The sequence below is a fragment of the Halichoeres trimaculatus genome, unplaced genomic scaffold, assembly GCF_033239565.1.
Source record: "Halichoeres trimaculatus isolate MK-OKI-2021-1 unplaced genomic scaffold, fHalTri1.1 fHalTri1_scaffold_5, whole genome shotgun sequence".
Taxonomy (NCBI): domain Eukaryota; kingdom Metazoa; phylum Chordata; class Actinopteri; order Labriformes; family Labridae; genus Halichoeres; species Halichoeres trimaculatus.
The window spans coordinates 19,422,129-19,448,427 of NW_027437183.1; the positions used below are offsets into that span (position 1 = coordinate 19,422,129).

The 26,299-nt window shown below is 41.3% G+C and overlaps 1 protein-coding gene across 10 annotated transcripts in view; it reads right to left on the minus strand.

Moving 5' to 3' along the window:
* Positions 1–26,299, minus strand: part of arvcfb (ARVCF delta catenin family member b) — a 339,618-nt gene that overhangs the window by 233,832 nt on the left and 79,487 nt on the right. For all 10 annotated transcript variants that reach the window (XM_074669433.1, XM_074669436.1, XM_074669427.1 and 7 more), the window contains exon 2: positions 19,146–19,230. The gene's annotated coding sequence lies outside the window, so the exon portion shown is untranslated. The remainder of the gene's footprint in view (positions 1–19,145; positions 19,231–26,299) is intronic.

A 26,299-nucleotide genomic window follows, 5' to 3' on the forward strand; every position in this document is an offset into this window, starting at 1 on the left:
AGTTTCTCTTCTCTACACGTGTTCCTCTCAATCGCTCATGTGCTCATAGCTATCTAGATAGATAGATTGAAATGTATTGATTTTCATTTCATGACATTTCGTTTATGTGTGAGGGGAAGTGTGTTTGTAAGACCATGTGTGTGATGTGGCTCTTTGTAGTACCACAGTAATTTTGTGGCTCTTGGTCTTTTACTGCTTGGCCACCCCTTATCTAATCAAACAAATTCAAACACCCATCAAGAACAAAAACCTTGGAACCTAACCGTTAACAAAACAAAAACAGGGGAAAAAAAGTGAGCACAAAAGGTGAAAGTAGTAAACTGCCACTCAAACCAAAGGACTTAGTCAAGAACAACAAAAAAACAACACAATTTCCCAAACTTATTGATTTATGAATAAAAGATTTGAACACAATTAATCAAAGTTAGGAGGCTAAGAGTAAACATGCTGCTGATGACAACAATGAACAATGCTCGCTATAGATTCCAGCCTGTTCTGACACGGACTGACAACAGCAGCATCCAGATCCCAGACAACCCAGTCAGCTCTCCCAGCCAATCCCCAATCCTCTCTGCAGCAGCATTATAGATTCTCATGTCACAGCCACACAGGGAGGTCTCACTCTTACACACCACATGAAAAAGAACATAATACTAAGCACAATACAACCAAGGCCATAACATTACCCATATCATATATCTTAAGACTACCCTACATGTGCACACAAGCTCCTGAGATTATAATCTATGATGAACTTTGAAGGCAAGGTTCATGTCCAGGGTTTACCCCATGTATTACAGAGTATTATCTCTGATCCAAATCAATAACACCAGACAGGAGCCGGGGCTCCAAAACAATCTGTGAAGTTCAACGAATGGGCTTATTGACACTGGAAACACTGGGAGGTTATGCAGTAAGAAACAGTTTCTTTTATTGTTCCAGCTCAGTGCATTCCTGCCCTGGGTGCAGAGATGGTTACTGAGTACATAACACCCCCCACAACCAGAAGGCAGCTTTCATATTGAAGCTCAGCGTCTCACTTTTCCTTGGGTTAAATTTGACCTTTTTTATTTTCTCTGCTCCTCGCTGTTTTTTATTGCACTCATGATCTGCACGATGTGTTACCCTTAACAAAAATAGACTGTGTTAGGTGTTGACAGTGGAAACTGTCTTGAAATTACAAACTCTACAAACAATACTGTGTCAGCTGGAATACACCAATATCAAAGTGGAGAAAATATCTTTGCACTTACAAAAACTCAAGTTGGCTCATACACAGCTGACCTACTCTTTTGATTAATTTTCTGCAGGTGAAGAAAAATTCAGGTGTGTACAATTAATCCAAGATTTTAAACAGATAACTATCTGTTGAAAGGGATGTCAAAGGTAGAGTCTGAAGAACTTTCCTAAAAAATAAAATGCTAACTTTCAAAGGAATAATCCTCCTCAACTGTCTCCCTCTATACACGTGTTTCAGTGTCTGTGTCTGCCTCAAACCCTCTCCTCTGCCTGTATGTTGATGTTTTTGTTGTGTCAGAAGGTTTCTGTGTGGAGATTAGAAGTGGTTACGTCAGCCAATCACACCGCACCCAGTGCGCAAGTAACGCAAGTGACGCAAGTGAGTTGAGTATAGTAAGTGGCTGTGTTCGTAGACATAGCAGAGAGAGAGAGAGACGAAACGCCAAACAGATAAAGTGATTCTTAAATGAGGGTAAAGCTTGGCTTGACTGTCACACTTGATTTTAGGCAGAGCAGCACAGGACAAGGAGAGATGCAAGTTGGCTTTTTGCTAACCAGGTATGTGTCAACAACCCATAATTGGCTTGTGCTAACATGCTAAGTCAGGTGCACAGCTCTCGAGTTTCTCCCATGTAGCTGCAGGTGGTTGCTGGGGCTCGTGAGTGTGTTCACATGGTAAGAGGCAGTGGGTGTGTGCTGCCGCTGGCACTGATCCAAGGAGGAGAAGCCCAGTTTAAATGTTGTGTTTACCAACAAGTAACAAAAAGTCCTGCAGACACTACCTTTAACATCAAAAACAGTTAATGCCTTGATTCTTCCTAAAGATCAAAAGACTTGTTTATAGTCTACTGGTCTGGACGAATCATATCCTTAAAGTAAAATACAGTATTTTTGAATCTCAGAAACCTGTAGCTACATCTGAAATTTCACTTTATTTTCTAAAAAAAGTTTCAGGTTGTATTTTTTTTTTTATGTAAAGATACTTTAATAAATCTGAAACAAATTTTGAAATTGAGGTTGAAGGTTATTATGCCATGATTTCACAGGTGTAGCCCACTTGAGATCAAGATCTGCAAAAACAGCTTTTTTGGCTCCCAAACCACTCCACATGTTTACATGTTGTCACAGATATTAACGAATGAAGAAACTGGAAAGAATGGAAGTCACTGGTTTTTTTTTGTTTGGTTTTTTTTATCAGCGTCTTTCAAATTAACATCAGCATTAAAAGTTAATTTGAAATAAGGAAGGTCAGGGTTAGAGTTAGTAGTTACTGATTCACAAATCAACGGATGTATACCTTGCTATGGTATGTTAGCACAAATGTGTTCCTTGAAACAGAGCCAAACAAATTTACTTCTGATTAGAGGTGTCCCAGTCTGATATTGATATCGGATATCGGTCCGATATCAGCAAAAAACAAATATCGGTATCGTATCGGAATGCATCTAAAATCTCTGATATAAGCACTCCATTCCAGACTCTGCTCCTGCTGTTTTTATTTGATTTATTCAGGTTATTTTCTGGGTCTTCTAATTTATTCTTCATTTTATTCAATTACTAGTATATTCTTATGTTTAATGTTAAAACTTCTGTTACCCATTGGTTAATAATAAATGGGTCAGTTTTTCCTCATACCTACTGTTGCTGACTACTGCTCTTTGTTTGAATAATATCACTTCATCAAGCCTTTTCTTACATGACAGACATACTACAAAATAAGTAATAAAAGTATGCATGTTTAATGCTGATATCGTATCGGATTAATATTGGTATCGGACAATACTCAATGCTGCAGTATCTGTATCGTATCGGAAGTGAAAATGTAATATCGGGACATCCCTACTTCTGATTGCTAACCAACAAAAGACACACAGAGAACTTTGAGCTCTTAAAGTATCTCATAAAGCCCTTTTTCAAAAAACAAACTACTTAAAGGGTAATGTTTTTACGTCATTGCAAAGATCTAAAATGTAAGGCTAGTGTTTCGTCTTGACCTCCAAATACCACTGAACTGTGAACTGGAGTATTGTGGTATCATTGAAAGTCTCTCTGGAATCATTCAAGCCAAAGAAAAAGATCAAAAACCTGATAATATTACAAACCATGGCATCATGCAGTAGCTACCTGTTGGCTTGGTTCACGTTTTCACAAAGTAGCATCCGTCTTCAGCGTCATCCTGCTGATATAATGAACAGTATATAACACAGATTGTTTCCTCTGTCAACTTGAATTTCTCCTCGCAGATTTTCTCACCAGACTGAATGATTCAGTAATGGAAAAGTTAACATTCTGCAGAGGTTCAACTACTCAAGTTCTGACCGTTGTAACATTCAATCGAATCCTGGCGTGTTATGAAAAAAAAAAAAAGGTCAGCTGTGTTGGTGATGCTCTTAACACTCATGTCATTTCAACACACAGCAACACTGTGATTCTCCTCTGCGAGTGCAAACAGATGGAAGGGCAAGGCTATTTGTGCGATACATATATCTGCAAATATGACCATTCATTCACACTGATCCTCACATGTTCTGCCTGTCTCACAGGGAATAGTATAGATATATAGGGTAGGAAGCAATGAAGGAAAAATGAGCTCTTTATTACAGGTTGAACGTGGGAGGAGAAGCCTCCGGTCAGAGGTCTGTGTTGATCTTTCTGGAGCGGCTGGCTAATCTAGCGTCACCCCCCCTGAAACATCAAATGCACAGCTCCACGCCAACGCTGCGTCCTTGAATGTGTGACTCTTGTAGAATGGGTAGAAGATAGAGAAAAAAAAGAGAGAAAGAGCAGAAAGAGGAGGAGACAAGAGGAGAGACAGGAATGATCTAAATGACGATTAGATTTGTAGCACGGAAAAGACTCTTCATTAGCATAACTTCAAAACCTTTTCCGCTCAAGTCTTAATAATACATGGGCTCTGAGTCTTGCTGTGATTCACCTCACAGCCTGTGATATTTCTTTTTTTTTTTAATTTGTGATGAGGCAGAGATGTGTGGGAGAGAGGAGGGGATAGAAAAACAGAGATTTCAGCCAACACCGCTACTTCTTCCTCCTCACTTTGACCCTCTCCCTCGTGTCCGTGGAGCAAGACGGTGAGACTTCCTGATCTTTCATTTATCAAAGTGGCCTCGTGTGTTATCTGTTAGGAAGACCAGTCATCCAATTATCATTCCAGTGAAGTGTTTCTTCAACTCCCTTCCTCCACCCAAAGCCGTCAGCTGCAGCAGCAGCAGGGTCAGTGGCTCCATGCATACAAACAGGACATTTCCAAAGCTCCTGTGGTGTCATTTCTGGACGCTGTGCCTTAGCATGTTCGTTAAAGTTTACCATGGAGCGGCTGTGTGGACTAAAAGCAGGCAGCGCCCAGCTTGTAGAAGAAAGCGATCTTTGCGTTTGAGATTTACAATGAACAGAAGCTTAAAAGGTAGCGGCTGAATCTGGAGCCAGCACGGACAGCGTCAGTACACAGAGATTTATTCTGGCCTGGCTTCACTGAGTCGTTCAGTCTACAAAGACGCTGTGACAAAGGCAGGCAGATGGGGAAAAAACCCACTGGTAGAAGTTTAAAAGAAGCCCAAACACATAAAAAACTCATTCACACTTTGTTTTTCTACACACATCTCTGTGTTTACTCCAAAACACTCCACACTGAATTACTCACATGCTAAACAGAGTGGGTGACTGACTGACTCATTAGAAATATTGGCAGTTTATCAAATAATTCATGAAATAATTTAATCAGTAACTCCGTTTGATTCATCCCGCATGTGGTGGATACAGTGGGCTTTGTTTTAATGGAATCAAAAGCTTTCACCACGGATGGAAATGGTTTCTCTCACAGTCAGAGTTAGCTTTAGACTCTCTCTGGCAGACAGTTATTACCTGATTTTAATTTTCAGTTTCTAATGAAGTCGATGTTTCATGGCTATCAGTGCACATCAGTCCATGAAACAATGAAAAATGTTTTTTTATATTCAGCCCCTTCTGAGTTGGAATTAAACTGCGCTGTTGCAAAATAAAAACTCACCAAAAATCAAAATCAACTTTGGAAACTCTGAGTGTAGTATTTGTGATTTACTGGTTCTGACTGCATGACACACGCACACACGCACACACACACACACACACACACACACACACACACACACACACACACACACACACACACACACACACACACACACACACACACACACACAGAAGTGAATAAAGAAAGTTTGTCATGCTGTTCCTTCTGTATTAGTTTAGCTCATGCTTATCATATTAATCGCATACTGAGTTAATTGTCTGCTAGCACCAATATGCTAGCATTACTGTTACTTATGATTGAACATGTAACCGGGTGAAAATCTGCCAAGAAGTGCGACTCTAAACATCCCAAACGCATATTTGTCAGTGATATTCAGACGTAAAACCTGTGCCAGCCAATCAGAATTAACCCTTATCGTTCAACTGTGATGACTCAGAACCAGAAACTCTGTTTCCCAGGGTATTCACCAAACCATGAAACCAGAATTTCCGAAATCTTCACTTTGGCCTGAGTTTTCAAAAAAACACTGTCAAACACAAATACCTGTCATCGCTGTTTTTTTGACCCAACACAACTATCCTGAGCAAAAGTTGACAGTTGTCATGGAGGTTCAATGTGCACTAAAGTTAAGTGCTGTGGTCTGTTGTCAAACAGATGCTCCTCTGCCTCTCTAATGTACCAGAAAGTTGGAAAGTGGGACAAAAGCCCCATTTCCACTAAGCATTTCAGTTCGGTTCATCTCGGTAAAGCACACATTTTATGGTGTTTCCACTGACTAATCCCAGGACAGATCCTCAAAAAAACGAGACAAGCCATCCCACTTTTTGGGACCTTTCCGTAGGGGTGCAAGACCAAACCAGAGCTACAACACAGTCGTGGACTGGTTGAAAGAATTATCACTTACTGTGCGACAGCGGCTGTATTTCACCTTGTGGCTCGACTTCTTTGAAACAAAGCTTGATTACGCTTTGTAACAAAGAGCCACATTCCAATCATGAAGAAGGTGAATTTCTGGATGTCTTCCATCATTGCTTTTTGTTTATCATGTCATGTTTTTCTTCTTTGTTGGATTTATTAGCGGGCTACACTGAGTCACGCTGCTTTGGTATCATGTTGTTATTTAACTGATGCGGCTGTCGGCATCCAGCTTACACGCTGCCGACCACGAGGGGGCACGGTTGGCTGTGGAAACGCAAACAGGACCAGACTTAACCCAGCCAACCCAAACTTTACTGATCTAAATCAGACTGCTGGTGGAAACGAGGCTAAAGTAAGCTGACGCTGCCCAGGTGATACACCTGCTGATTGGGCTACTCTCTCACGCTCCACAGTGTTTAAGTTTGGGCTGTGTCCCCAAGGGCCCTTCTTTTTATTATCCTTTTATTTGACTTTTTTCTAGGGCTTACCACAGTATGGCACTCACTTTCATTCATGTTCTGCAGTAATTTGGTCAACAGGGTCCAGCATGTGACTCCAGGAGCTAAAGTCTAACTCCAACCTTCCAACTGAAGGGCTACGTCTAAAGTTGATTCCAAATTTGTGTGTGATTAATCTGCAAACTGACATCACTAAGTGAGAATCACTAATTGATAATGGATTGTCCTTTGTATTCTAATCCGTCAAAATGACAGACTGTCAGATTTTTCTGAGATTCCTCAAACGTTTCTGTCAAGAATGTTCAGTGAATTCCACCTCTGCCCTGTAACAAAGATCCAACATAAATCAGGGGGAACAGCAGGAGTGATTACTTGTTTTTTTTTGAGTAAAACGACAGAAATGTTCCAACAGATGTAAATGAATTGCATTTCCACCTTAATGGATTATAATGCCAATTTAATTTATGTCAGTTGAAGAGCAAAGGCGGTCTTTAAATCAATACTGTTTTTGTGCACAGGTGTCTTTTTGATATTATACCTTTATATTGTGAGTTTACACTCAGTCATTGAGTAAATGTTATCAATCATCCTGAGAAAATGTGCTCACAACAAACAGTATAATATCATAACTCAGATAACATGATTTCAGGAATAAGCCCAGAATAATAAAAGTGGATTTTTATAATCCGCCTGTCCATCTCTCTGTCGTTCTCTCTGAAGCGTCTCTCACAATAAAAACAGTTAAACTCAGAGATGTGATCCACTACTTCCCTCTACTTTGACAGTAAGTCGCTGAATATATTAGTTGTCTCATTCTGATGTATAGCACAAAGCAGCTGAAGTCAGTCAAATGAAGCCACTTGAGTTTATCTCATCACAGCTGAACAAGAACAAAGCAATCCTATTAGCAGAACTGTACGTACATCCCCAAATTTCCCTCCTGTCGCACGTACCAAGACGAGGCTTTGTTCAGCGTTCCCATGCTTCAGTTTAGTCATTTTGGTAATGACGAAGAAATGATCATTGACACAGAATTAGTAGGTCTCTGAGGGCCTGGAGCTAACACAGTGCAGTCAAATAAAGTGAAATGTGTGCAGTGAGAAGAGCTTTCAGAGTTTAAAAATATGAGTTCAAAATCTTTAAAAGACTTCAAACTTCTCACTAAAACAATCATAAACACTCATAATGATGTTTATGGAGCTTCTGCACCTGCAATTTGAGTCTGAGTCAAGGAAGATGTACTCAAACTGCGTTGATGTCTGTTTTAATGAGTGCAAACTGTTGCCTCTTTGTTTTGTGCTTTTGCTACTTCAACAGAGTCAAAGAAGAATCAAACTTCTCAAAGAGGCCTGACTATAAACTTCTCCTCCCTTAACTACACAAGGTGTGTGACATCTATCAGCATCAACCTCTAAGTCACACCGTCTCCTCCTCCCTCCGTCAGTGTGTGAGGCCTACAGTGTGCTGCTCCCATAGAGGAGGCGTGAGGCGTGAAGGACGGCTAGCTGCACACGCCACACAGGAGATCCCCAGATTAGTCACGCCTGCCGGCTCTTTGCTGCTGCCACCCTCTGCTACATCACCACCACGCATCCAAATAGAGTCTCAAAACAGCACAGCGCGAGCAGCGCAGCACTCTATCATATGTGTGCGCAGCGGAGATAAACAGTAATTTTTGCCACAGCGTGAGGTAGATGCTTATTAATACTGCAAATAATGTAAGAACCTACATGTGTGCAGCTTACAGAAAGTGTCGCTGCTGAATGCAAATATTTTTCTTTTGAATAACAGATGATGATACGTTCAATGTTTGAATTCTTTGTATGATTATAAGGCTGGGCTTACTGCTTAGATGGGCTTCTTGCGACAGTGACAGATGGAAGACAAACTGCAACATTAGAAAACTTTTTGCACTTATGCTCAGAGAAATCTGAATAAAACTTCACTGTTTCATGCTCAACTTTCATAGACAAAGATGTCAAAGTAAGCTCTCCTGAGTCAAAAAAAAAAAAGTCAAAGTTTTCCTTACCTCTGCTCATGGACTTTTGTCTCTATCTTTCTATTTTATTCTGTGAAAACTCTCAATCCCAGAGGGGATGAAGGTATTCTCTGTGTGATCTGGAAGAGGTCCAAAATAAAATGCACTTTTCCTTTTTCCACTGCATTTACACTAAGATGTTGGCTTTCTTTAGGATTTCATGAATCATCCAGTGTTCAGTTTTTGTCAACACTTACCAACAGTACACGGGGTAGGGATGCTCTGGAGCAACATATTTCCCGGTCATTTGAACGGGAATGTGTGACCCAACTGGTCTAATGGAAAGGAAACACTCAGGAGGGAAGTCACAAAGCAAACTGCTCTTGTATGAGAAAAAACACCCACAAAGTTCTGTACCTTTCTGTAGTTTGCTCCAGTTTTATGACTGTATTTCATTTAGGAGAGGATCCATGATTGATTGTTTCACAGCTTCTATCCAGCTAACTTCCAACAGCGAGCTTGCAAAAGGCAGCTCATTCAGATGAGAAAACATAAATACAGAGAAAACATAAATAAAGCACTTTGTCGTGTCTAATGGTACAGTCCATATGAGCAGGGGTTGACCCTCAGACTCCAGGCTGATTTAACTCCTGATCATTATAACAGTAATATCAAAGTAATATTACCAGTTTGTATTAACAGATGTGTTTTTCTTTGGTCATCAAGAGATGAAAATGTTTAAATCACCAACACTGACAACAGTGTTAGTTATTTATAATCAGGCTCTTGGTGAACTGATTCATGTCTTTTGGTTCCTTTGCACACATTTCAAACCCACATGAGCTGCACAATCCTTTAGTAACTCAGGTACTCAGAAAACAGTCAAAATTTAGCAGAATCAAGTTACTCTTTCAGACCCAAAGCACCCATTTTAAAAGGGGGTACATCAATAAACAGAATCTTTTCAAAATTACCGTAACTCCCCTGCCATTTGCGCAAACAAGAAAAGTCAAACAACTCCATCAAGAAGAAAAGACAAGCTTTATGGCAATATCCAGGTGTTATGGTACTGGGTAAGAATCCACATTCAAAGACACTTATTTTTGTGCCAAGTTTTGTGTTTCAGTTAACTTCTCTCTATAGTTTTGTTGATTTTTTTTGTCAGGCTGTTTTTTCTGAGCTAATATGGGGCCCAGACTGCAATGACACTGTAAAAAGCATTTTATTATTATTTTTTTTAACAATTTTTAATCATTTTTCCAATAAAATTGAAAGGCCATCAACCACTTACTATCAAAACACTTTCTCTTGTTGACTACCCATGTGTTTTTTCCACATTTTTGGGAGGTGTCTGTGCAGAGACCCCTGCGACATGCTTCCATTACTGTAACATCTTAACTATCTGGGAAAAAAATTCAAACAGTTCCTGAAAAAAGAGGAGATGAGCTTCCCAGGGATACATCACAAAATGGTCCAGGTGGCCTATATGATGCTGTGCATCATATAGGCCAAAAGTGTGTGCAGGTACAAGATTGTCAGTTTGGTTTGCTGAGAGTGGCTAATGTTAGCAGAGCTAGCATCACTAGTGTTTAAATTTCCCTGCAGACTAACACCCACATTTCTGTGCTGATTAAAAACTGTCCAGGTCTAGAGGTTTTATACCAGATTAAGTGAACGCAACAACTTTATCTCCATTTTCTGGATCAATACTCTGCCAAACTGGGCCATGTTACCATGTCATTTGTTTTCTGCAGCCATTAAATGGAGTGACAGCACTGATTGGTGGAGTAGAGCCGTACCATATTAAGGATTTTCATTCTTTGTTTAACCACCTTGTATTATTGTATTGTCCATATCCCCTAAGGATATGAAGTTTTATTGTTTAAGGAAACATGTAATGTTTGATGTCACAGTGAGTGCTGAAGTTGCCCTGTCCTAGGAGCAGGGTTGTGTGATTATTTGGTTGGTGAGGGTTTGGCATGAAGGGTACCGAATCAGGTACTTTTATGTGTACCGACCAAATTCTGTCAAAAGCACCGATTCATGTAAAATCAAATGGTACCATTGTTTAGGTACCTAAATGTATCCTTGTGACTGTGAGGGAGTGGAAGAGTAGACAATTTTCCATGCTGGACATGAACACAGCATTGCAAGGTCATTTATTGAAGAATAAACATGTTAAATTGAAAAAAAATATATATTCTATTATTAAACAAATTCATATTTTTTACCTTATAAACACAAAAAAGTACCAAAAACTGGTACCGTTGAGTTCCGGTACCGAATGCCAGATACGGGGAATCGGTACCATATTGTTTCAAATGTGAAAGGTACCCATTCCTATTGGCATGTACTCATTCTCAGTGTAAAATGGGTTGTATAAGTTGCTGTTGTTTATTGTGTCATCATGACTACCAATGGCCCACCACCATCATCCAATGAAAGTGACTTGAACCTTTTATCTGTAGAATCAATTCAGTTTACAAATCCATTTTTAAGGTAATACCACAGAGAACTCAAACTCAGCGGAAACCCTGTCATAATCACTGTTCAATGTAATCCAGGTAAAAAAAGTGAGGCCATGTCCAAACCCTAGAAAAGAAGCTCTCCTCATGTGGCATCACAACTGTGACCAATCAATAAAACACATAACGCACCCCCAGAGCTCAGAGCATGGTCTCCCCTGCCACTCTGAAGGATGTAATTATTACTGAGAGCAGCAGTAAACATACGCATCAGAGGTACACGCACAGCTCCAGTGAAAGGTACGATTAGTCCTGTGACTTCTACAGACAAACAACACTGGTATATACTTTAAGTCCAGGATTACTGTGCTGTAAACACACAGAAACTTTGGTTCAGAGCAACAAATGAGCCCGACTACATCTATTTCCAGAGCATCTGTAAATATCCGCTTTACATCCGCCACACCTTCAGCTCCACTTTCCTTCTTCTGGGGCCAAACATGTAATCTTCTGAGGAGGATGAAAACCTTTTTCACTCAGACGCCTTTGCAGTGCATGAAATGTTTGAAACGGCACGTTCGGAGCACAGTTAGACTCATTACTGCAGTAAATGTAGACAGCAAGAACATGAAGGTGTTATCGTCACAACCTGTAATTTCCTTAAAAGATTGCAAATTCCACCGAGGACCCGAGCTGCCTGCATGGCTGCAAACCCCATTTCACCCTCCGTCTCCACCAATCCCCCCGTGCCACATCCAGTCATAAAAAAGCTCTTCTCACCCAGTGTACATTAACTTATTAAAGTCGTTCCCTCTCTGGCCCATTAATATGCCCTCAGTGCATAAATGACAAACAGTGGCCTCAGACGCACTCTGACTTTGGATGAATCAAAATGAGTAATAAACAATATCTGAACACTTCCTGCAGCTCAGGCACAAGATGACAAGAAATCATTCCAAAGGCGACATGGTTGAAATGTCACTTTGGGTAGCAATTCTCTGGCAGAAATGTGCTTATCAATCACGCTTTAGATGAAGAGACAGGAAGGGGACCAAAATAAAACTGAGAGAGTGTGTGTTTCTGTGGGATAAAAGTGTGTGATTAACTTTGATAAATTATCTGCCATCTTAATTATTTTAAAAACAGGACATTGTGGATCACTGGGCTGTGAGCCAGCACTCTCTCTGCCTTTAGATGAAAACAAAACGTTGGCTTCTCTGAGGTGTCAGCCACAGAGAGAAACACAGAGACAGAGAGAATTAAGTAGTGAATTAGTGGGAAAGCTGGGAGTTCACGGCGATGGTCCTGTTGGCCCTCAGAGACAGTCTGTGTGACTCCTGGCTAACACCGCCTTATTAAAAGTCCTCCTTTGCACATTCAACACCACTGTCAGGAAAAGTTGCTTCAAAACTTTCTTGGAACAATTTAAGTTTTCATACAGCAAAGGAGCAGAGCACAGTCGACTTATAATGTATGTATTTTAGAGAAGACTTTATCCCAAACCATCCAGAGGACACCGGTGAGACAGAAGTCCAACTAACAATTCACTGGCTAGTTAGTGTCAAAAGTTTTTCCTCAGCATCTTTACGCTCTAAAACTAAATGTACTCAGCCAGGACAGCCTAAAGAAACTGCTCATCACTTTCACTTCACATTTTGTTTTACTGGCTGAAGAAATGATGCAAATAAGGCTTGTTTCTCCTGCTGCTTGTTGAGCATATTTCTGTTGAAATGACCATGTAATGGTGCATTTCCACTAAGCCTATCTGGTTCAGTAACATTTGGCATGATCTGGTACGGTTAACCCTGGTGTTGCTTGCATTCTGGAAGCCAAGTGCACCCCTGGGCATTTCAGGCAGGATACATGCTGGCTGCGTGATGGCTCGATTTTCATCTTGGTGAGCGTGTTAACAGATGCGACTGTTCTGACTGCTGACGCACATCTCACATGCCTCTCATGTCACACAAGGATTGTATTGGATTTGTACCCGCTTTATTTATTTATGTCACAGGCAGGAAAATAGAAAATGAAAGCAATTCCAGGATACTTTCAAAACAAACATTTAATCATTTTTTCTGCAGGTAGATGATGTTAGCCACCGTTCGTTTCCAGGCTCATAGCTAAACTACTCATGTTGGGGTTTTTTTATTATCAGGTTTCTACATTTACTCAATACACCCTTATCTTTAGTGTGTAATAATAGAACAATACTTAATCACAAAGTATCTTTAGTACAGTAAATAGATGGGTCTGTGATTGTCCAGTTGCTCCCGGCCATCCAGGAGAAAACTTTATGTTCTGCTAACTTCTTGTTAAGTATAGCAACTTTAGGCTTCAAAGAAAACATTCAACAACACCCCAATACTGAACAAAACCCTGGTTGATGAACTATTGGTGTGTATCAGTGATTTTTTTTTCTTTTTTTAACTGTCACAGATATAGCATGTGTTTTTCTTTTTACTCTGCATTTAAATACTTGCCGACATTAAAAAGCTCTAAAGGCAGACACACTCCAACATACTACTATATACTATCAACTCAAAGTAAGTTTCTTTATTATGACCTGACTGATGATCCTTTTGCATCAGTTTTAACACTTAAAGAAGAGGTATTGCACTTTTTTAGTCTTTATTCTGTCAGCTCAAAAAATTATTCACTCTGGTGTTTTAGAACAGTGGTTTTCAAAGTGGGGACCATGGCCCAGGAGGCACCAGGGGGGGCTCAGAAAATTGGAGGGACGGGAAAAACAGTAAGTGATTTCTTTTTGTCCTGAACATGTAACACATAAAGTGCCATAATCATTAAATTCTGGAGTTTGTGGTTGTACCTACCTCACCCACCTCATGTGACAGCTGCTACATCGGCATGAAAATGTCATGATCCATGTCCACCTGGTGGTTTGAGCCTGTTAATAAGCTTTCTAAAAACTTAACTCAACTTGAGACTCTTCCTCTGTCTAACTACTGGCTACTTATTAGAAAAGAGTATCCAACCTTTGCTGACAGAGCCCTGAAATGCCTTCTCCCTTTTGCCACAACCTACTTGTGTGGGTCTGGCTTCTGTTTGTTAAGAATTTCATATTCTTAACAAATGTAATAGTTATTGAAAAGTGAATGAAAGTCAGAAAAATCATTCTTGAAGTTTACATTTATTTATTTGTTTTGAAACCTAGTCCATTGTCTACACTAACGGTTGCTAGGCGCTGCCCAAGTAGCTGCCTGTTGCAGCAGCTCTCTGTTCTTTGTCCGTTTCTTGTAATTTTTTCGTCTCTTTTTCGTCATCTTTGTATTTGGAGTGGATCATCACTTTGTATGGTTCATTGTCGGTCACGGACACCAAACTTTTTGTGGCTTCGGCGGTATTTTTTACTACTTTTCTCCTGTGTTTGTCTGGAGATCCTACATGTAACCATGGCTGCATTGTTTATATGCGAAATTAGCTGTTAGCAGCCTGTAGCATGTCAATGCTAACTAGTGTAGGGCTTGATGATTTCCCTCGAGCTGAGGAGGAGGAGGTGAGGACGACGTGCTGGTTCTCGGATGTGAGCTGGGAGGTGACGACGTGGACCTGTCCTTCCATCCATCGTTGTTGGGAATGTGGGATCTGGCTCCGGGGGATTGGATGAGCTAGCTGTGCTAATCCAGCGGCATCATGCTGTTCACGGACGTGGCTGACGGAGCAGACATCGGACGCCGCGACACATCGGAGGAGCTTCGCCTGCTGTGAGCAGACAGGATCCAGGAGACAGAAACTGAACAGACTGCTGGGGAGGCTCAGTCCTGGACCCTGTGGAGGTGGAGACTGGCTGGGCTGGAGAGTTGTGGACGAGTGGTGGACGGGATGTCGTCATCTAATTTCTTATGGACATTTTTGCACTTTCTATACTCTTTCTTACTTTTGTTTTCTTAAATGCTGCGGTGACTCCTGAATTTCCCCTCGGGGATAAATAAAGTATTTTCTATTCTATTCTATTGGTTTCCAAAGGAGATCCCCAACTTGAAGCAAATGCTGTTATGGGGGCCTTGGCAATGTAAAGTTTGGGAATCCTTGTTTTAGGAGCCGTTAACACAACGGTTTTAGGGTGGAACGCAAGAGTTTTGTTGCGTTTCACCCTAGTGTTTACACGGAAACAGCATTTCAGCCGACCTAAAACGCAAACTTTTAAAAGCCGCCTCCAGAGTGGGGTTTTTCTGAAACGCTGCTGACACCGATGCCTTGTAAACAGTGAGCCGGCGTTTTCAGTGGAAACGCTTTACGTAACAATACGCTTCGCATGAGCGCAAACGACAGAACAACAGTACCATTGTTAAGATCATCGGGAACTACTGTGTTGTGTTTTTGCTGCTCAATCTGCTGTATCTGCTGACTGTCTTCATACAAAACGTGCATCTGTTGCTCCACTTCTGCACTTAATATTCCCCAATACACCAGATGATCGGCTCAACTCTACTCCAGTGGAGATCTCCCGAAAGCGGCTTCTGGACAAGGCAGTCATAGCACCACCTTTAGGCCTGGCATGCTTAGTACAGCATTTTCAGTCCCTTGGCTTTCCCTGTAAACACAGATTTTTTCACTGCGTTTTAGCATTTTCAGATGAAACATTGTTGTGTAAACGGGGCCTTAGAAAACCCCTCTTTCAGTCTCTGTCTGAAACACTTTGTTTTAGCTGCTGTTTGTTTAAGGCTCCCACCTACACAAACCCCATTCTCTCTGACTGGGTAGCCCTCTGGTGGCTGTGTTTAAAGCCTGCCACCCTTCCAACATGCCATGAACCAGTTGGGAGATCCTTACGTGATGACCTTCTCCCTCCAGCGAGTCTCATGAAAATCGGGTTAAGATCTTGTGCTCTCCCCAGGACAAACCATTTTGATAATCTTACAAGCAGATTCAGGGATTTCTGCAAATGATAGTTTGAAAATCAGCAATAATTTAGTATAAACATCAAGCTTTGTTACTCTACATCCATGCTTAAATTATGGGAAAGACACCCTCTCTTTAATCGACCCATGCAGCCCAATCAGTAAACTCTTGAAAACTTTTCAATTTGGACTCACTAATCAAATATTAGCTCAATCTAAATATCTGCGGCATCATCCTGTAGAGGTGAAAGTCAGGATAACATAGTGATCACTTGGATTTCATAACATCATTAAGGCTGTAGATGCTGTTTTATAAGCCACAACACATTGTGGAGGTGCAGCACACTTTTGAATTCTTACCAAATAAAATGTCACTGAGCTAAAAGCAACAGAGTGTGTAATTAGAATGAAAACTGACTCAATGTTTCTCTGTTAGTTTTTAATCAATACTGAATCTACAACAAAGGTGAGGTGAGTTGTGTCTAATGTTCCGATCCAAGGCTCTCAATAAGTTATTACTAATATTTCAAAGTTGGGCCTGATATGGCCTGAGAACATGAGAGTTTAATCACTATGTTTAGGTTTGAGAGGTCTTATTAGTTCACACAAGGCATGCCAGCACAGTGACAGTCAACTATAATTGGTCCCTCGCCGCCAGATTAATATGCATTCCCCCTCTATTAAAATGGCCTTTTTCAGCGAAGCTCCAGAGAGTTAATTAAAGCAATGGCATTTTGACGGGGCCGAGGATTCAGGAATAAAACTACCCATGATATGAGAGGTGGATGGATAACCACAATGTCCCTGTGTTGATTCACTTAACCTTCTCTGACCGGTATTTACTCTGCTGTGGCTACAAACGGAGGCTGTTGAACCCTGGAATGTTGTGCAGATGAAACAGAGGCTGATGTGTACATGATGTATAAGTGAAGGTCAGCTGCAGAAGTCTTGTTCAGAGAGGTCATGTTAAATGTGCTCTTTAAAGAGAAAAGTCTCCCTAGTGTACAACTCTTGAGAGGAAACTAGCGGCTAAGTGTTTGTACCTCAAAACAGCGAGAACAAGAGGTTAAAGATCACTTTGCGATGGTGAAGAAGACGTGTAATTACAGCGTTATACAAGGAATGTGAGGCTAAACAGAAACAGGGAATAAATGATACCCAAGTTGTACTCAAATATTCATGCTCTGCAATCCCAGCCTTACTTTGCATGTGAAATTTTTCTTTGTAATTTTATATCAGAAAAGAAAACTCTCTCAAGGTCTCCAGAAAGGAATAAAAACTGCTTTGATAAATACTTTGCAAAGACCTTGATTTAAAAAGTTCTCAAACATCAACCACTGAATGACTCCTGGTCGAGCTGCAGGGTGCGTAAGGAGAAACTGAGTCTGTGTCCGTGATTTGACCTCCCCTTAAGCTGATCTGTTGTAAACAGTCGGCCCACAGATGGCCAATTCTTCCCACCTTGATGAATCATTAAGAAAGGATTTGGGCTTTGAAAACACACTAACAGCATTTGTGCTCTTAACCGTGCACCGTAAGCTTTCAGACACAGGAACAGGGGGTGATAGTGAGGAATGGCTGAGCAGTTCTCCCCCAGCAACTCAGCCTCCCAGGGGGAAGGTAGAAAAGGCACAAATCGGTGGAGAATCGCAGCCTCAGGGAGGCGGTGGTGGAGGTGAGTTAATCTCTCGTCCCAGTGCTTTCAATAACTGCATGTCAAACTCTGGCTGTCCTCACCATTTTCTGCAAATTTTATCCGCGAGTCTTTAAATCTCCCCCCTCCTGCCTCCTGAGTCTAGGGGCTGATATCTCATCCCAGGCCGGGCTGTAACTCCCTGTTGAGGTTCACAGATGCAGCTCCGGTGATGTACTGCTCCCACAAGAACGGCCAGCGCAGTAGCTCAGATCCATTAAACAAAAAAAGTACAAGACCAAGACAGCAACAAAACCTGACCTGGAGTTGGGATCCATTTTAGCTGCCAGAAACAAGATTAACCTCCGCAGCAGAAAGGAACAACATAGTAGTGACTCAGGGTTGTCGTAAATCAGCGGCTAAAGAGAGTCTTCTTGTCAAAGGGACCAAAGAAAGGGGCTGACTGGTTTGTTGTTTTTTTGTTTGGTTTTATTCTGGAAACAGGGCTTCCACAGTTTCAGTTCACAGCTCCTGGGCAACCAATGTCAAGGCCTGGAGTATTTGTCAGGTGGCAACCAAACTTTTCCTCTTTGAGACTAAAACATCAGTGCTTTGAAAGCCTTTAGACAGCACAGTTGTTGAAAGATCTTTTCCACACTCATCAGTTGCAGAGGACATACATTTTATCCTTTGATGGATGTAAATGTTGATCGGGCAGACCTTGGTCATTAAATATTAACGGCAGGCTGGAGTTCATCCTCTAAAAGTCGAAACAGCTTTTCAAATGATTAAAGCTATAAGTGAAAAACATCTCAAACAGCTGGACACTCTCTTAAAAATATGATATCTAAGTCATACTGTCCTCAGCTTTAGATTTTGTTTTGAAGCTACAGTTGTGTTTGTACAAAAGATTTGTTGTTTCACAGATAAGTACTGGATGTAAGATGAAGGTCTGCAGCCTTGTTAGAGTAGCATCTGTTAGAAATCCACTGTTTGAAGTAGATATAGTGGAAACAATTAACCACAACATCTGTCTGAAAAACACAACTCTTTCCAAAACAGCAACAAAATCATCTTCTACCTGGAATCACTCGTCCAGGTTGCTTTTCTCTTGCTTGGCTCTGCAGAAGGAAAGTTTCTGGTACTCCCAGATCACCAGAGCTCTAAGTTACCAGCAACAGTTTTCTCTGTTTCCCCCCAGAAGTGAAATGAATTATCCACCTCCATTCAATTTACAGTCCCACTTTGCCTTACAGAAAAAGCTAAAGACACAACTTTTTAGGTAGTAGTCCCCAGTTGCGGAACAAGTTGTCTAACTGCACTCAATCTGCAGAGTCCCCACTCTACTCATTCCCCACGACTTAAGCTTTGAACAACTCCTCACTTAGCAGTTTTTTGCTGGAGAGGATCTTGATGACGGTGGCACAGTGCCTATATCGACTGACTCCTGCTGTTCCCTATTGCAGAGATCCTCGCAAATGTTGGACCGCCCCTCAGACGTTGCGTCCCTTTGGATAGGAGCACCTTACTGCTGGATCAAATTGTAACACCCTGTAGAATGGACTCACCAATGGTTGTGGAGAAAGACCCATACAAATATCAGGACCGGCTGACATTTATCACTCTCGAGGCGCAACGCGTGAGATGCAACTCCTGAAAAACAGAGAGACAAACATTTTAGATTTCAGAGCAATCTGAGGAGGAACAGCTAGGTCTCACATTTCCTCTTAATCTGCCAAACATGACACAGAGCAGGCATTAATTTCGCACTTAATGAAAAATCAGATAAACCAAGAGTTGAAATGTCATGAGAAAAATACAACACTGCAAAAACTGAAATCTTATCAAGTGTTTTTGTCTTATTTTCAGTAGAAAATTCCTTTTTAGACTCAATATGTGCCAAATTCACATGAGCAATCCAGAAAAATGTCTTGTTTAAAGTTATTTAGGGACAAAAATGAGGTCTGAATTGCTCATAACCAGTAAAAAAATCTGCCAATGGAACAAGAGAAAAGTTACTTGTATTAAGACATTGATCTAGTCTCAAGGAAATTTTCAAGCAATTTTTTCTTGTTCCATTGGCAGATTTTTTTACTGGTTACAAGCGATTCAAACCTTATTTTTGTACTCTGATACCTTGAAACAAGACATTTTTTCTGGATTGATAAGTTGAAAGTGGCTCATATCAAGTATAATAAGATAATTTTTACTTAAAAAAAAGACAAAAACACTTGATAAGATAGCAGTTTTTTGCAGTGAAAGTGTTATATTTATTTCGAAAAGTAGTGACTTCACAGGTAAAAAGTGAACTCAATCAAAAATGAAATCTACTGACAGGGGCCTTGATGAGGACCTGAGGAGATGAATTACAACAGATTAAGCTCAGCAAGCATCCAGAGAGCACATGTACGTCATCATTACACACACCCAGCAGTGTGCCATACAAAATGTTAAACTACAGCTTTTACGTTATATGTCACAGTCACCCATTCACTTCACCATCAGTATTCTAACTTATTCCATACAAACACCGATGGCACAGCCACCAGGGACAGTTTGGGGCTTGGTGTCCTGCCAAAGACACCACAGTATGCAGCCAGTGGGAGCTGGGACTGAAACCTCCCACCCTTCAATAGAGAAATGACAAATCTACCTCTGTGCCATAGCCACCCCTATTATTGTGAATATGTGTTGAAGTGTTGAAGTTTTCTTAGGTCAAATAAAATAAAAAATGTCAGAATGATATTGAAAATATAGGACTCACTCTGTCCAAATGTAACAGTTTAAGGTGTCATCATGTAATCATATAAGATATTTTGCATTATACAAAAACAAGAAGAGTGTTAGAAAGAGAATGTAATATTAAAATAAACTTAAAGAAAGGGTTATTCTGCTTTCCATATTATAAGCATGGATAAAAAGCAACAATGCTGGATGTTTGCACTGAAGCCTTGTACACATGTAACTGGGCATTTTCAAAAACAAACAGCCCCTTATTCATTTTTAAAATACTTTTGTCCGCACAGTGAGTGCGGCTTGAAGCATGCCAAACCTATATTTGGAAGTGTTTTTCAGACGAGGAACCTGTGTCATCCAATCAGGGTGAACCCTTGTAATTCACTGTGACGTTTGAGAACCAAAAACTCTGTTTTCTGGCTTCTACAAGAAACCATGAAACCAGAATTTTCCCAAATCTTCACTTTGGCTGGAGTTTTAGCAAACATTGTTTTCAGTGACATAAAACCGCAGTTTCATGTAAACAACAGGGCCTAAACATATAAAAATAAATGCAGTTTCCCAAGTACTTAACAAATACCCAAGTACATGGGGCCATGGCCTAAATGTGTGCAATTTTTTTTACCCTATCATATTCATGAGTTGTTGAAATTCCTGAATCTCTCTACAAAGTGATCAAAACACTCCATTCTGGAAATAGCAAAAGATTTTCACAAGACCTTAATGAGATCTTGATGAGACTCCCTGAAATGATGAGGTCATCACAGAAGGATCTTCAAACTAGTTCATGACTCACTAAAGGGGTAAGCCCCAAACACCAAGGTCTGCCCATAAGGGGAAGGGGGTTTGTGGAGAGGGGAGCCTTAAAGAGACAGCAGCTATAATGAAGACAGAAGCTGAAAGAAAAAAAAAGGTTTTCTAAAACACAAGAGCCCAAAAGCCAAAAAAAGCCCAATACCCCCTCTTTAAGCATTATGTTTGCTAACTTTGACAAGTATCACCAGGGACCTACTCGAGGCTTACTTTTATTGACACCCAAGTTGTCTAAACAAGGTGCAAATATTGGTCATCAATTGCAATTATTCCACATCCATTGTGAGCTGTATTGTGTAGAGAGCTGAATAATCATAATGCTGACACTGCATGCAGCACGTGACAGGCCTGTAGTAAATTATCCTCCAGGTGTGGTCCAAAGTATCTCCATGAACATTTGGAATCACTCTATCACACCAGCTTTCCATAACTGCTACAGGGAAAGATTTCTTTTTCTTTTTGCTTGAGGCATGCTTCACGACACATCCTGAGGTAAAACCCTTTCAGACAGTTCCTATAGCTGGATATGTTGCATTAATACTGCCTTCCATTTACCGACTGACTGAGGTGAACGAAGACAGCGTTGACGGGCAGCTATAACTCAGAAATGACTGGATCACTTGTTCTAAAAGATGCTGGGATTCTTGAGGTGAAAATGGCTTTCAGCGGTGAGAGGAGGAATACAAAAACAACGGTGAGGGATGTGAATAAATGCTCTGAATGCAACATAAGCAGCCAGCAGCATGAGGCGGTGAGGTTCATGTCCTGTCTGGTCAGGGGGCGAGACCGTGACAAGATCCTGACAGAGAGAGAACAGGACCTCCAGCTGAGTACCTGACATATTCCTCCATCCCTCCTCCCTGAGCTTTGTGATTCACTCTCTCTACCACTCCTTTAACCCTGTTAGCTGAGCAGTACGGCTGAAATGCCAAAGGTCACAATCACAGAGGACCCAGAGATGCCAGATGCTATAGACAACTGATAAAATATTGTTCTGCTGAAGCCGGAGGAGCTCAACACAGTACAAGTAAACAAATCATAAGCACATGGAGAAGAGTCTTCAGCTATCTGGAACATTTTGGCAGACATTTAAAGCAAAGTAACAGAAGGATTTCTTTATTTACTTGTGATCAGTTTGCACAATGTGTCTTCTTTGTGTTATAAGTGTTTGCAGGGCCTTTTGTGATGCTGAATACATAATGCTAGCTTTGCCTGTTTTAGATTTATAAACACTTGAACACCCAAGAACGTCTGTGTTGACCACTTGTTTCATTAAATGCTTGTCTCATGTCCAGAGTTATCTGGCAGCAGAGTTTTGCACATGTTGTAGTTCTTGGAGGTCAGTAGAGGGATGGCTGTAAAAGAAGCCTTTGCAGTTGTCCAGAGGAGGTTATGAAGGAGTGGATGATTGTTTCGGCTGCAAGGGAGGAGAGGATGGAAGAAGGATGTTTTGGTTTTATTTCTGATGTGTGGTTTGAAGGAGAGAGTGGGGTTGAGAATGATGTCAAGGTTTCGTACTACGTGGAGAGGGTGCGACTGTGTGTGCTCTGAGTGGAGGAGTGAAGGGGTTCAGGGTCGATGAGCCTGAGTTCAGATTTGTTGCAGTTGAGTTTGTGAAAGTTGTGAGTCATTCAGTGTTTGATGTCAGTGAGGCAGTTTGTGAAGGTGGACAGAATGGCAGGAGTGTTTTTTAATAATGTGGTTGGGTGGGAGCCTATAGAGGACAATCATTAGGGGACCAAGCACTGATTCTTGGGGGACACCATGTGTAATGATCGATCAATCTGTGTCGATTTCCTTAATTTTGGGGGCTCGGTGATCGGTAATCGGTGCATCCTTACGTTTCTCTCTCTTGGTCGTCCTCAGACGAGCCTTCCATCGTTGATTCCAGTCATCCCTATCTTCCATGCATCGGGCCAGTTTGTTGGTGCTTTGAGCTCCTGCGTCCTCTTTTAGTACCTCCACATAGGTTAATGTGGGGCATCCTCGCGACTGGTGCCCATGTGTTGGTCCCCATATAACCAATTTGGAGGCTGGCAGTTCTCTATGCCATTGGCTCTGTCCTGCGAGTCTCGTCCTCCTGGCAGCTACTTTGTCGCTCACCCTTGGAATTCCTTTGTATAGGATACTTTTGGATACATGTGCGTCCTTGCTGATTTTCAGTACTACACACAGCATCCTGGTGTAGCACCCGTTTAAAGACTTCTGCAAGGTCGGCTTTAGGGTCCAGCATTCACTGCCATAGAGTAGAACAGATTCCACTGTAGCGAAGAAGAAGCTCAGTTTGATTTGGCCGGGTAGGGTGGAGTTCCATACACAGGTCACGCCGTTCAGCGCCTTCCATGCTAGTGCTTTCCTCACTTTTAGGTCCCACTCGGTTGAGCTGATTAATGAATGGTACGTATGATACTGTTCTTATATACCTCCGGGAAAGTCTGACAGCCAGCCATTGTTGCTTTTTGCTCTGGGACACTTTCAGGACACACTCTCAGGACACTTTATTGGTTATTAAAGTTAAAACATAAATATTTTATTGTTTCACAGGTATTGTTCAATAATTCTAAATAAAATAAGATTGGAACATTGAAAGTATATGCTGTCAGTTATAAAAAATAAAAAGTAAAAATCAGTATTGGCCCAAATCGAAATCAACAGGTCAGGGTTTTTTAAAGATGGATGATAGGTGCACCCCTAGTAATGGGGATGCTTTGTGATTTGCATTTTTAAAGATGTACTGAGATCTTCTAAGAAGTAGAATTTGAATCCGGAGACAGCTAAACCAGCTTTGTCAACGCAGGGTTGTTAGTAATTAAGGAGGGTGGTTGATTTCAAAGAGACAGTGGCTGAAATTCAGCATTGAGGGAAGGGTGTGAAGTGAGGGGTTGCAATGACATCCTGTGATAAGTGGTTAGTAAGATATTTGAATAATGTAAAGCTACAAAACAGTTATTAAAGGGACACAAAGCCTAAATAATATGCAAATGGTTATCCACAGTGTTCAGTGTTTCCCCTATCTTTGTATTTGGGGGGGGCTAGAAGTCAAGTAAATTCTAATTTTATACAGTGCCAGATCAAAGCACAAGTAATTTAAAGTTACCTCTCTTATTGATCCCGCTCATACCTTTTTTTTATTGGGAGCTGGGACTGAAACCTCCCACCCTCCCAAGTTTGACTTAAAGGTTTTGGTGCCTCAACATGACCAAGGTGTCTGTGTTGTGCACTTCTAACACTTCTATATGTCACTAACTGTGTGGTTTAACCTTTTAAAAGTTAAACCACACACTGTGTATGGTCTATAACTGTTGCGACTCACGTGTGCTGTACTGACCATAATCTGGCACTGGGATCATCATGTTTTAAAGCTCAGAGCAGCAGAACAAGCTGCCATAACAGCAGAGTTGGGACCAGCAAATTGTTGCAAATATAAATTCATATTATCTCTTCCTGTCGTTATATTAAGGCTGAGCATAATCACGGCAGAGAGTTTTAAACTTTGCTGCTTCCCTAATTGAAGTCCTATCCATGCAGCTCTGACAAATTGTTTTTTAAACAGTTGTATTTTTTCCAGGGCACAGCAGAGATGGACCAGCACACCCTCAAAAAAACTAATTTTCTGCAAAAAGCAAGAACTTGTCTTGTTAAAAACGTGACGGCATTTACAATTCCTGGGAGGCCTGTGAAGAAAAAAAATGGGATGGCAAATAGTGGCCTCACTCACTGATGCTGCTCATTCCAGGGTTTCTTTTATGTGACACCATTACATCCTTTTTTATTATTTCTACAAAGGAAATGATTCAAAGCTCTGCATGAAAAGAACAAAAAAATGTGTTCGACAGAGCGAGCAAACACAGAATTCAACTTCCTTTTCAAGAGCCCCAAGGGGCAGATTAGTTAGAAACAACAGCATCGCAGAAAATGGATCCAACAATCAGCTCGGCGTCGGGCTGAGTCATTATTTATCACCCGAAACACGCTGCACACGAACGCCTGCTGGTGTGAGACTCAACACCAGGCGTCTGACTGGGAGTAAGACGGGAAAACAATCACATTACATCATCACTGGACTTCTCTGAAGCACAGGACGTGTTTACTGCAGCTCTGAGCGGGTTAATGGTTGAGAGAAGTTTTCTTTTTCTTGATAAAGCCATGTCTGGTGTTCATGTGTCACTTCCTGCTGCAGACACAAAGGAGCAGCGAGCCATCAAAACAGCTCACTATCAGCCAACTTATCATCTGAAACTGCATCAGTGTTACAAGGTCCTTGTAGTTTCTGATTTTAATGAGCACAAATACATCCACACGCTGAGGAAGACAGAGGAGGAAGAGAAGAGAAGAGGATTCAGTTTAACTGACTCAGAGAAGTCAACAAGACCCAAGTTTCCTCTTTTTCATTTATCTCCCACTCACACACACACAAAGCACACATGTAGCATTTAGAGAGGAAGAGAGCTCCCATAAATAGCAAGCAGAGTGAGTAAGGGGCTGCTGGGAGTGGCTTTTCCTGGGAATATGATCGATTAAAAAGCAATTTGCTCCCCAGCTCAGGCCCCAGCACTCCTAGATGACAGCCCCCCACGGTCCAGATGGAGCTATGTGGTATCTGAGAAGAGGGCCTGCCCTGCCTCGCCTTCCATCCTCAGCAACCAGTCTCCCGCAAACACACACTCACACACACACACAACCTCCTCTCTCTCTAGCTGGAGCCTCGGTCACAGTCTGGTGGGCACCTGGAGAGCAACCAAGCAGAAACTTCCAGCAGCCCCTGCTGCTCTGACAGAAGAGCTACACTTTGTTCCATCATACAGAGGAATTAGAGAAGCTGGGAGAGGGCGGGCTGAGGCAAACACTGACAGAAGATTAGACAAATTAATGTCTGATCATCAGGGAGTACTGAACGAACACTGGCATATTCATGTAGACTGCAACACTGTCCTGAAGATACAAAGACAGCCAGAGAAATATGAGCGATCTGGTATCAGTCCTGTGATGAGGATACAACAAACAACCAGTGAAGCATGTTGAGATGGTAAATAAGTTTGTTACTTGCCATTGGACATCATTTTAAGCACTTGGGTTTCACCTTTTTTCATAAAATAAGATACTCTATCATCATTGTACGCACACAATCAGACTGGTCTCATCAGCCCAGCAGGAATAGACAAGATAGGATGTG